Here is a 10,674-nt window from a genome sequence, read left to right as displayed (position 1 = left end):
GAAAGGATGACATAGCCTTGAAGCTCATGAACAGCATCAGAAGAAAGGAATGAAGCGAACAACTCATTTCCCCCAGACAGTTGAAGAAGTGTAAACAAAGCTATGATCATTTTTTCTTTACTTGTTGGTCTTTATAGGCCAAATTAATTTGTGGTTATAACTAAGCCTCCTAATTAGCTTTGTATTATGGACCCCCATATATATTTAATGAAGCAATATCCTTCCCATAAAAATATACACATTTTTAGTATAATTTTAAAGTTTGTAGTCTCACTAAATCCTCCACAAACCTAAGATTTAGAATCATTCTGAATTGTGCTATGTCCACCGAAAAAGACACGATGCGAACAATTGTATCCCCAAGTGATCATGTGCTAAGTATCCAGGATTTAACCTGACATAAATGTTAAAAAGCAAATTTTTTAGACCATCATCAAGAGGTGTGAAAAGTATCTCTTTCTTGATCAGTTCAATACATTGCAACCAACTCTATGGTAATCTTTCACAGAAACAATAGGGTAGCCTTGGTAATCAACATTTTATCAGGACTAAATATCCCACTGTAGAGCCACTGCCCGAGTTCTCTCTTTATCTGCCTCCTCTGACTGCCAGACCTTTGGCACCTCCAATACAAGGTGGGAAGGAGAACTGTAAGCAGGAAACACGAGCTGTTTTGCATTACGTTGGATTGAACACCTTGACTAAATAGTTCTGGTGCAAAGGAAAAAATGGAATTTGATGTTTAGCACTAAGCCTTTGAGTTGTGTGCAAGTTACTGTTTGCCTACATATTCCTTTCTCTCATTGCTATACATCAGGTATTTTCAATATTTTTCGTCTCGGGAAGCACATGAATTAATTGCTAAAATTCTGCAGGACACCAAAAATATATTTTGTGCTGATCTGACAAAAAATAGGTATAATTTTTATTCATTCACACTGGATGACTATTATTGTGTTGGCTGTTGGCATTTTTTAATTTGACAATCTAAAGGAAAAGAGGTCAGTGTCCCTGACTAAATAGTGAGGTATTGCATGTTTTAAATATTCTTGAGGCACACCGTTTGAAAACAGCTGCTATAAGTAATACAGGGTTGGCTGCCTCCTTAATGAAATGCACAGTGCTTTAAAGAGACCCTGTGACTTTTGCATATTACATAAGCCAGTTAGTCTGCCTCAGACTGATTGCAGAAAAATTGTAAATTTAGTCTCAGAAACCTGCTGCTAATGCAGAGCCAGCCAGCTTTTCAGCTTCCAAAGCTGCTATGTATAAAGCAGCACATTTGGAAATCTGTTGCTGGTACATCCTATTCGTACTCTATTCATAATGTTACTGGACAGGAGCCTGGCCCTGAGTGGGTCTGTCTAGGGCCAGCTGTAGTGTGTGGGTTTTGACTTTGTGTTGGAAAGATTTCAGAAGAGTCCAGGTGACTATGAGGGTTTGTTAAAAGCTGCAGACAGTAAAACAAAGAAAGGCTTAGCATAGAAGAAGCAATAAAGGAGCCTAGGCTGCCTTAGCTCACTGGGAAGTCAAAGAAAAGGGAGCCTTGGGGCCAGTTCAGAAGATCAGCCTGGGACAAGCTGCCAGCTGTCATGGCCTCAGAGTTTAGGAGACATGTGCCTGTGGGGAAAGGAGTGGAGGAAGAAGGGAAAAGAAATAGCTAGGGCTGTTCCCCAGAAGGAGAGCTCAAGCTAGGTCCTTTGTTTTGAGACTTTTGTCAATTTCTTATAAGTAGAAATCTTTGGGGAGGTCTCAGGGGAGGGTTTCAGTAGAATATTCATGGGTCTTCCAGGTGTGACCCTTCAGGGTCATGGTCTCCACTGATTGGTCAGTGACAGGGCAGGGGGTCTCTAGTCATTGCAGTTGGTTCTGGCGTCCTCTCCCTGTTTTTGCTGGTTCTGGAGTTGAAACACAACTGAGGCCTAGATATTATTTCCTAGATGTTATCTCCAGGGAGGAAAGGTCAGGGGAGAAGAGGTTCCCCCAAGATCGAGATCCTTGTTTTTCCAGTTTTGTCGCAGCCAGGAACTCAGGACCTTCTGTAAATCGCTTGGCCATTGTGTTCCGCTCTCTCTCAGTTTCCCTATTCTAGTTGCCGTGAAACTTTTAAAACTCTTTAATCTAAACTCGTAAGGGGAAAGATTGCCTGACTTAGGTTTCAATTGTTTTTATTTCCCAAGATTGTTCTCACAAAGGTCCAAGTTGAGTAGAGAAATCATAAAATCATAAAATTTTAGAGCTAAAAGAGACCTGGGAGATCATTTTTTTCCCTCTTCATTTTATAGCCAAGAAAGCTCAGAAGGGATAAATGGCTAAAATGTAGAAAGCCAGAAAGTTGCAGGAGAAGCAATATCTATAGATAAATCATAACAAAAATCAGACAGAATGAAATCTTGAGTTTATTATAGAAATTTTCATTGTACTAACCATAGTTTCTCTGCAGGCAGGTTTGGATATATGCTTATTAGCTCTAACTTTGTTGGTTAAGAAATGATTTAAGGTTTTTCAAATTTATCTTTTGCTGCTACAATGGAAATCTACAAAAAAAATGCTAACAGACTATTTTGGGACCATTGTTCAGAAGTGCGTTTATCTTAGAAATGGTTACCATGGAGATGAGCACATGTTGTATGACTCTACAGCTTTTGAGTTAGAATCATTTATGCTACCAAGACATAAATAGCCACATACACACACAGATGATCAGGAGTCCATGCACACTGGAGCGATATCGTTCCTCTCCTTTGGTAGAATAATAATACTAAAATTCCACGCAGTACTGATCTTTGATGATGGAAGGACATGCAAACTGTAGATATGTTTAATGTGATACTGTACAATGTTATAAAAGACACTTTTTTAAAATATTGTAAAGTAGTCAGAATCAAGCTTAAAGATGAATAACCTACTTAACATGTAAAATAAATGATGAAAACACACTTTTAAAAAAGATTTTATTTATTTTTCCAGAGAGGGGAATGGAAAAAGAGAGGGAAATATCAGTTTGTGGTTGTCTCTAGTGTGCCCTACACTGGAGACCTGGCCCACAACCCAGGCATGCGCCCTGACTCGGAATCAAACCAGTGACCCTTTGGTTCATAGGCCGGTACTCAGTTCACTGAGCCACACCAGCCAGGGCAGAACATACTTAGACATCACTGTTCTGTAAAGTAGAACTATAAAAATAAGAAAGTAAAAAAAAATCCAGAGGATGTTGCAATAAAGTTCTTGAGTTACTTTACTTTTCCCCAGAATACTCAATAATATTGAGCATAGTCATTTGTCTAGTCTTTCTCTCCCTTCCTCTTTCAGGCAAGCTAGCCAGGTAATTTCTTCTTTTCTTTTCTTTTCTTTTTCTTTTCTTTTTCTTTCCCTTCACTAAATAAACATTTTAAGATGCTTAAATTCCCAAGAGAGTGGCCACTGTCTGGAGATCACAAAGGTGTATATTCTGATAAAAGTTAATTTGTTTTTATTTATTTTGCTTTTTTGTTTATTTTCAATAGTGCAATTTCTAAATTTTCAAACAAGAGGAGAAAGGATAGTAAAATTAACCCCTTTCACGTACCCATCCCCCAGTGTCAATATTTATTCATATAAAGGTAATTCTGTTTGATTCATACACTTCTTCCCCCATTATTTTAAACCAAATCCAAGACATTATGATAAATTAGGAAAAATATTACACTGAACAATAAAACTTTTTCTCTATAATTTGACTTTTATATATTCCTTGGAAACTTCAAGTTTCATTGTATATGAGGTAAAATATGAGATACTAAATTCAGTAAAGTAATAAAGACTAGAATAATAATAACAATGCTTCCTTGAACAGTCAAACAATTTAATATATCAATGATTTGGCCACATTTCACTTTGAAGTCAAACAACATCATTTGTCTTTCTTTTCTTATGTGAAAAGAAATCTTTTCTTTCACACTAGTTTTCTTTCAGACTAACTAGTGCATATATATTTAAAAGTATATTAAGGGGAAGGCATGCACTTTGATTTGTTTTATAGAAACTTCAGAAACATACATCAAATAATATCAACACGTATTTTTTTTCCAACACACCTCTCTTGTTCAGTTAGTAAACAAATGCTCTATAATTGCTAAAGAGCACAGAAAAAGCACAACTATAAAACAGCACATGACATTTTGCAGGGTTTTTGTAAAAAATAGTCATGTCTAACTTCTCTATATTTGTTGCTATTTTAGAGCTGGAGTAAATTCTTCAACTGCAAATTAACAAAATCCAAATCTAAGGTCAACAAAAAAGCTAGTAACATAACCTTTATTTTCTAATTTTTACTTCACTGGTCTTGCACACAGCCTTCTAGAATTTCAGCCCTGAAAGATTTGTGAAATTTGCATTTTTTCCCCAATTCATCAATCTAACATGCCTTACTCTTTTTATTATTAAATATATATTTATCAGTGTATTTATATTAAGTACAAGTCTTTAAAAGTCTGAGTCTTTAAATTCCAGTCCTTTGAAGTTATGTGTCAGGAAATAAAAGACTTCACTATCATAGAATGAGAGACTTCTCAGAGATCAGAAAAATAATTTTTTTCACTCTATTTAGTCTTATCCCAGATTAATTAATATAATTTTAAATAACCACTGTTTGAAAAGAATGAGTGCTTTCTCTTATATGCATAGCTTAGTAATTTTACCTTTTAACATTTCTTCTTATAGAATATCTACAGGAATATTTCCACAAAAACATATAGTTCTTTTTAAAAAAAATATTTTATTTATTTTTAGCCCTGGCTAATGCTGCTCAGTGGATTGATTGCTGGCCTACGAACCAAAAAGTCACTGGTTCAGTTCCCAGTCAGGACACAGGCCTGGGTTACAGGCCAGGTGCCCAGCTAGGGGCAAGCAAGAGGCAAACAATCTATGTATCTCTTGCACATTAATAATTCTCTCTCTCTTTTTCTCTCTCCCTTTCTTTCTCTCTCTAAAAATAAATAAATAAAATCTTTTAAAAAATAAAAATATTTTATTTATTTTTAAAGAGAGGAGAGGGAGGAAAGTTGGAGAGAAACACCAGTGCACAAGAGATACATTGATGGGTTGCCTCTCACAGGTTCCCAGCTGGGGACCTGGTCCACAACCCGGGCATGTGCTCTGACCAAAGTCGAACTGATAACCTTGTGGTCCACAGGCCAGAGCTCAGTTCAGTGAGCCACACCAGTGAAGACAAAACATATAGTTCTTTAGGTGCATTTCCAGGGGGAAAATGTTACTAGAAACTCCTGACTCAACTGAGTAAGGACTGAAGAAAAAAAGAGGAGAAATCTGCATTGGACCAATTGATCATCCTGCTGCTTGTTGACCTGAAGACATGTTTTGAAGGGAAGCACTATGGCTTTCTAAATCATACATCTAAAATATAGAAATATAGAACATTTCCTTAACAAACTGGATCAGTTGATGAATAACTCAAACATTTTCTAAAATTATTCCAGTGGTTTAGACAACATATTCAGTTAACTTTACTACCCACCACATTCTTTTGGTTGACATAAAATTACTTATTTTAAACTTCACAATATTTTAATATTCTAAAACTTTGTTAACATAGTTAACAGTATCCATATTACTCCTAAGTCTTTTTTTCCCTTTTTAAATATTTTATTTATTTATTTTTAGAGAAAGGAGAAGGAATGGAGAAAGAAAGGGAGAGAAACATTGATGTACAAGAGAAACATAGGTTGATTGCCTCTCACAAGTCCCCAGCTGGGGACTTGGCCCGCAGCCCAGGCATGTGCCCTGACTGGAAATTGAACGTTTTGGTTCACAGGCCAGCACTCAGTCCACTGAGCCACACTAGTCAGGACACTCCTGAGTGTTTTAGATAATTTGATCCTAGTTCTTCTCAGCTTTTTACTAATATAAATAAAAATATCACATATAGTATGTATATTTATAATTAATGTAATTAAAGAAGTTTGGAGGTGCATAAATACCTGCCAGAAAGTGGAGAGGTCAACAACATTCCTTGAAGATGTCACTGTGGAAGGGAATATTTTGTCACTGACAATCTAGTACTTTCTGAGCATGACCTACATCTGCCTCTACTTCCAATCCATCAAATCCCTTTATCCCCTCCAATCTGACAGCTATCCTCACCATTCTTTTGAAACTGTTCTATGTAAAATCACCAGTTGCTCTCCTTTATCATATTGTTACATTTCTTGGTTCTCTGTATCCTGTCCATTCTCTAACTTTTTATACCATTGGACAAGATTTTTTTTTTGAAACTTTTTCTAACCTTTGATTACATAGCCCAGGTTTTCTACTGGTTTCTATAACTTCTCTTTATCTGATTTCTTTTCATATTTCACCAGCTTTTCAGGCCCCCAAAGTTTGTCCTGCAGGGCTTTATCCTTGACTGGGCTTTCTCTGAACTGGATTCTTTGAAAAATTCGTATTTTCTCATTCAATCATCACCTCTATGTGAATGACTTCAACTTAACTCAGATGCCCTGGCTTCACTCATTCATTTCATCCATTCATGAATACTTATTGAATGTTTACAGTATGTCAGGCACTAAAAAAAATAAATTTGGTTTTTCAACACTATAAGATACATCTCATAACCCTCAAAATCTAGTGTCCAAGTTTCCCTAGCTTTAAACTGCCAAGTCATCTTTGATGGCCTCTTTATTCAATCCCTATATTTATTCTTTTAATATCTTTTATTATTTTTAAAAAGTGCCTTTTGAGTCATCAGTTCTTCTTATGGATTTCAACACAACCCAAGTTTTTATGTTCCTTATACCTGGATTATTTCTTTAGTTCCTAATTGGTCCTCTGCTTATTTTATTCAGCCCATAAAATAATCCAGGCTCAGTCAGTTGTCATGTTATACCTATTATTCATAAACATTGCAAACTCAAGCACCTCCACCTCATTTTTAAAGCTTATATAATCTAGGTCCCCCATACTTTGGGAATTTTATTCCCTACATGTAGTTTCTTTATAGCTAAGAAGTTTCCTCACAATATGAATAATTTTTCACTTCCTTGTTTTTGTTAATACCATTTTTCTTATTCTGTGATTTATTTTTTTCTTGGTTGATTTCCCTCCTCCCAAATGGAATAATCAGCTCCCAAATGGAATAATAATAATAATAATAATAAATCAGAATCCATTTTTAGTTGTTGAATTTTATTAATCCCTGTCCTGACTGGTGTGACTCAGTTGGGTGGAGTGTCATCCCACAAAGTGAAAGGTCACTGATCCCACAAAGTGAAAGGTCACTGATTTAATTTCTGGTCAGGGCACATGCCTGGGTTTGGTCCCTAGTCAGGGGCACTGTAAGAGAAGCAACCTACAGATGTTTCTCTTTCACATCAGTGTTTTCTGTCTCTTTTTCTCCCTCCCTCTCCCTCTTTCTTATTGGGGTCCATCCTGCCTGGTCTCAGAAAGCTGTAACCCCTGGGACTTAGGCTGAGTGAGAGACCTCTGAACCAGGAGCCACTAAGGAGACAAAACTTATTTCCCTGGCATGAACGCTGCCTGTTCTGTGCCTGGCCTCCTAAGCTTGATCAGTTAGCCATGACAGGTAAGATTTCCTATTGTGGCGGGGAGGGAGAATCACTTAAGACAGGCATGATCACTAGGAGGCCTCAGGGAAGAGACTCAGATCTATGGAAATGAGGGGGTGATCGACATCAACCCCTGCCCCCTCAGCTTTGTCAAAGCCTGAGTCCTTGTTCTTAGATGTGAGAAATTCAAGTCTCCTGGCTGCCTTTGTCTCCTCTGCCTGACTCAGGCCTGCGGAAATAACAGGGGTAGTGCAGTCCAGACCAGAGTCGGTGGACCCCTGGGGTAATCAGGCCTGGGACATAGAATATGCAAGATCCTGTGAGATCTGTTTGCTGGAGGATGTTATTAAATTAGAATATGAAGACACAGACAGGAAACCAAAACTAGCCTTTTGGGCCCGGTAGTCCTTTCAAATGATAAAACTCCAGACTTTGCCCAGAATCCCAGCAGGACTTCTGTCCGTCCCTTTGAAAATTACCTATTCCTTTTGATCTTTCCTGCCAGACTGTGAATCCACAAACTGTGTCTGTATTCTTAATAAAAACCTGCTCGGGTGGAAAGATGGGGCACTTTCCACTAGAGAGAGTGGCCGTTTTGTCCCTATTTCCTCACAGGACCCGGTTGTCTCTGTGTATGTTTTTCTCATGTTTCGATGAGCATCCGCAGCAGGGATGGATACTGCTGACCGGTATCCACCACACTTTCTAAAAATAAATAAAATCTTTAAAAGAAGAATTGTATTAATTATGAAATGCACATTTTCAACATTATTAATGGGCAGTATTCTTTCTTAGTGGTTCATAAAATAATGGTGTACCTTATCTTAAAGTCAATAAAATACCATTGGGGGGGTAACTTTACAGCATTTGATGGAGTATGAAGTTCATTGCAGATACTCCATAGATGCTTGATGGTTGATGTATTTCCTAAAGGTAACCCACTATCTAGCATTTCACTTCAACAATTAAAACAAAAATGGTTTTGTTTTTTGAGGAGAGGTAGAAAAGATGAAAAAGACTTAGACAAATATGTGGAGCCTACTTATTTTTTTGTAAATGTATATTATAAAGGATTGAACTCTAAATTTCTGAATTTTACCCTAAGTGCTCTTTCTCCAGGGTTTGAAAACATCTCACTTGTTCTGGGCTTTGTGAGATCCTTAAATATCACCACAGACATGCAAATAATTAATATTTAGGAGGAAATATAGAAAGTTTCTGCTTCTGTTTTTATCACTTCTTTTTGTATTATTGCTATAACCATGCATGCAAAAGCAAAAAAATTTTGTGTCATCAAAATGTTCTCGTAACAAATTTATATGAAGTACTCTATTCATAAAGAAAACTTGAACTCAGATTGCTTTAATTGAACTAATTTTTTTGAAAGTGTCTTTAAAAAGTTCACAAAGGAGCGGTGCCATAATCATGTAAGAAGTTGGTATTTTTTTCTGTATTTATTTCAGGCTGTGTCTGTGTGTTCTCAGTGAAGTACAGAATTGAGGCTGTTAACTCAAGCCAAAAATTTTAATGTAAAGTATATTTTTGATTATTTATTTTTCTACCCTTGTCTGAATTAATGAAGATTACACACCCCCATAATTATCTTCTTATGTAATATGTCAGATTGTGTAATATAGTGGGATGAAAGTGGGCATTGGGATCCAACTGAGCTGAGGTAGAATAGGGAAACCACGGTTTACTAGCTTTTTGCATTTCAATTAGTTTACCTAAAAGTGAGGTTTTTGTGAGGATTTAGAGGTGATGCTTGGAAAATGACTAGCATAACACTTATCATAGACACTCCAAATCTATTAAAAAAATTTGTGGGGGTGGCATGGGAACATATTCCAGGATGTGTTCACTTCACACTCCCCCTTTTCCTCAGATCTAGGGCCCCTTAGCCCTTGTAAGGATGTGCCCCCTCTTTCAGGACAACCCTTTATCAGTCTTGTCCCAGCAAAGGCAGTGCCTCCTCTGTGGATGGAATGCTGCCTTCCCAATCTGGCCTGGGTCTCATAAACTTTGCCTCTTCTTTCTCTTTTGTTAGGTTTCCAGACGGGGGGGGGGGGGGGCTGTAGAGATGCATCTTCCAACGCCTCTGCATCCTGGTTAGATATGTATAATGAAGTTTTGCCCTTAAAGGACGTTTTAAAAACCAGATAGTGAAGTAGAACAAGATACCCAGTCTCCTGATTCAATATTTAGCACGTGTTCTACTTCACTATATGTCCCAAGTGATGTGACATTAAGCAAATCAGTTTACTTTTCTGGACCTTGGTTTCTCTTCTGTAAAATGAAGAGTTGGGTTGGATAGTCAGTAAATAGAATCTGTGTATTAATACCTAATGCTACTTACTGCTGGATGTTAGTATTACAGTATTATCAGCACGGACTGCATCTATCAATGTGCAATAACAATTCTACCCATCTGCTATAGGGTCATGTGATGCAAAGAACATGCTTTTGAGTAAGAGGAACTCTATTCAACTATCCTTGTTACTGGAATCTAACAAACAAATGCAAACTCTGTGACCAAAAACCAGGTCCTTAAGTTTAGAATAAAATGTCCTCTTTAAAAATACAGAAGATATTACCTCCCTCATTGCATTGTCATGAGAATTGAATCAGATAATATTTGTATAATGCTGGGACATAGAATCACTTCTCACTGGGGAGGACTTTAAATACAGTATTAGTGCTCAGTTTTCATCTTATTCAACACTGTCGGAAGCATATGATACAGCTAATCATGTTGCCCTCTTTGAAACACTTTCTTTATTGGTATTCTCAGACCTCTCTTTTCTATCTTCTGGACCTCTCCTTATCAGTTTCCCTATCTGGGTCCTCCTCATCTTCTTCACCCCTAAATGAGGGCGCACATCAGGCTTCTCCATCAACCTTCAGTACTAGATCATCTCATTCAGTCTTGAGGTTTTAAATTGCAGGTTTTAGCTGATCATGACAAAACTTATATATCCAGCAGAGATCTTTTCTATAATGTACAGAATACATATATATATAATATATGTATATATTCTGTCCATCCACTCCCTCCATTTGGATCTAAACTCCACAAAAGACAAAACTTTGTTTTTATTCACTGCCATATCCC

Source organism: Phyllostomus discolor, chromosome 4, assembly GCF_004126475.2.
Source record: "Phyllostomus discolor isolate MPI-MPIP mPhyDis1 chromosome 4, mPhyDis1.pri.v3, whole genome shotgun sequence".
Classification (NCBI taxonomy): domain Eukaryota; kingdom Metazoa; phylum Chordata; class Mammalia; order Chiroptera; family Phyllostomidae; genus Phyllostomus; species Phyllostomus discolor.
The sequence above is the reverse complement of the archived record's forward strand: the minus strand, read 5'-3'. Positions refer to the sequence as shown.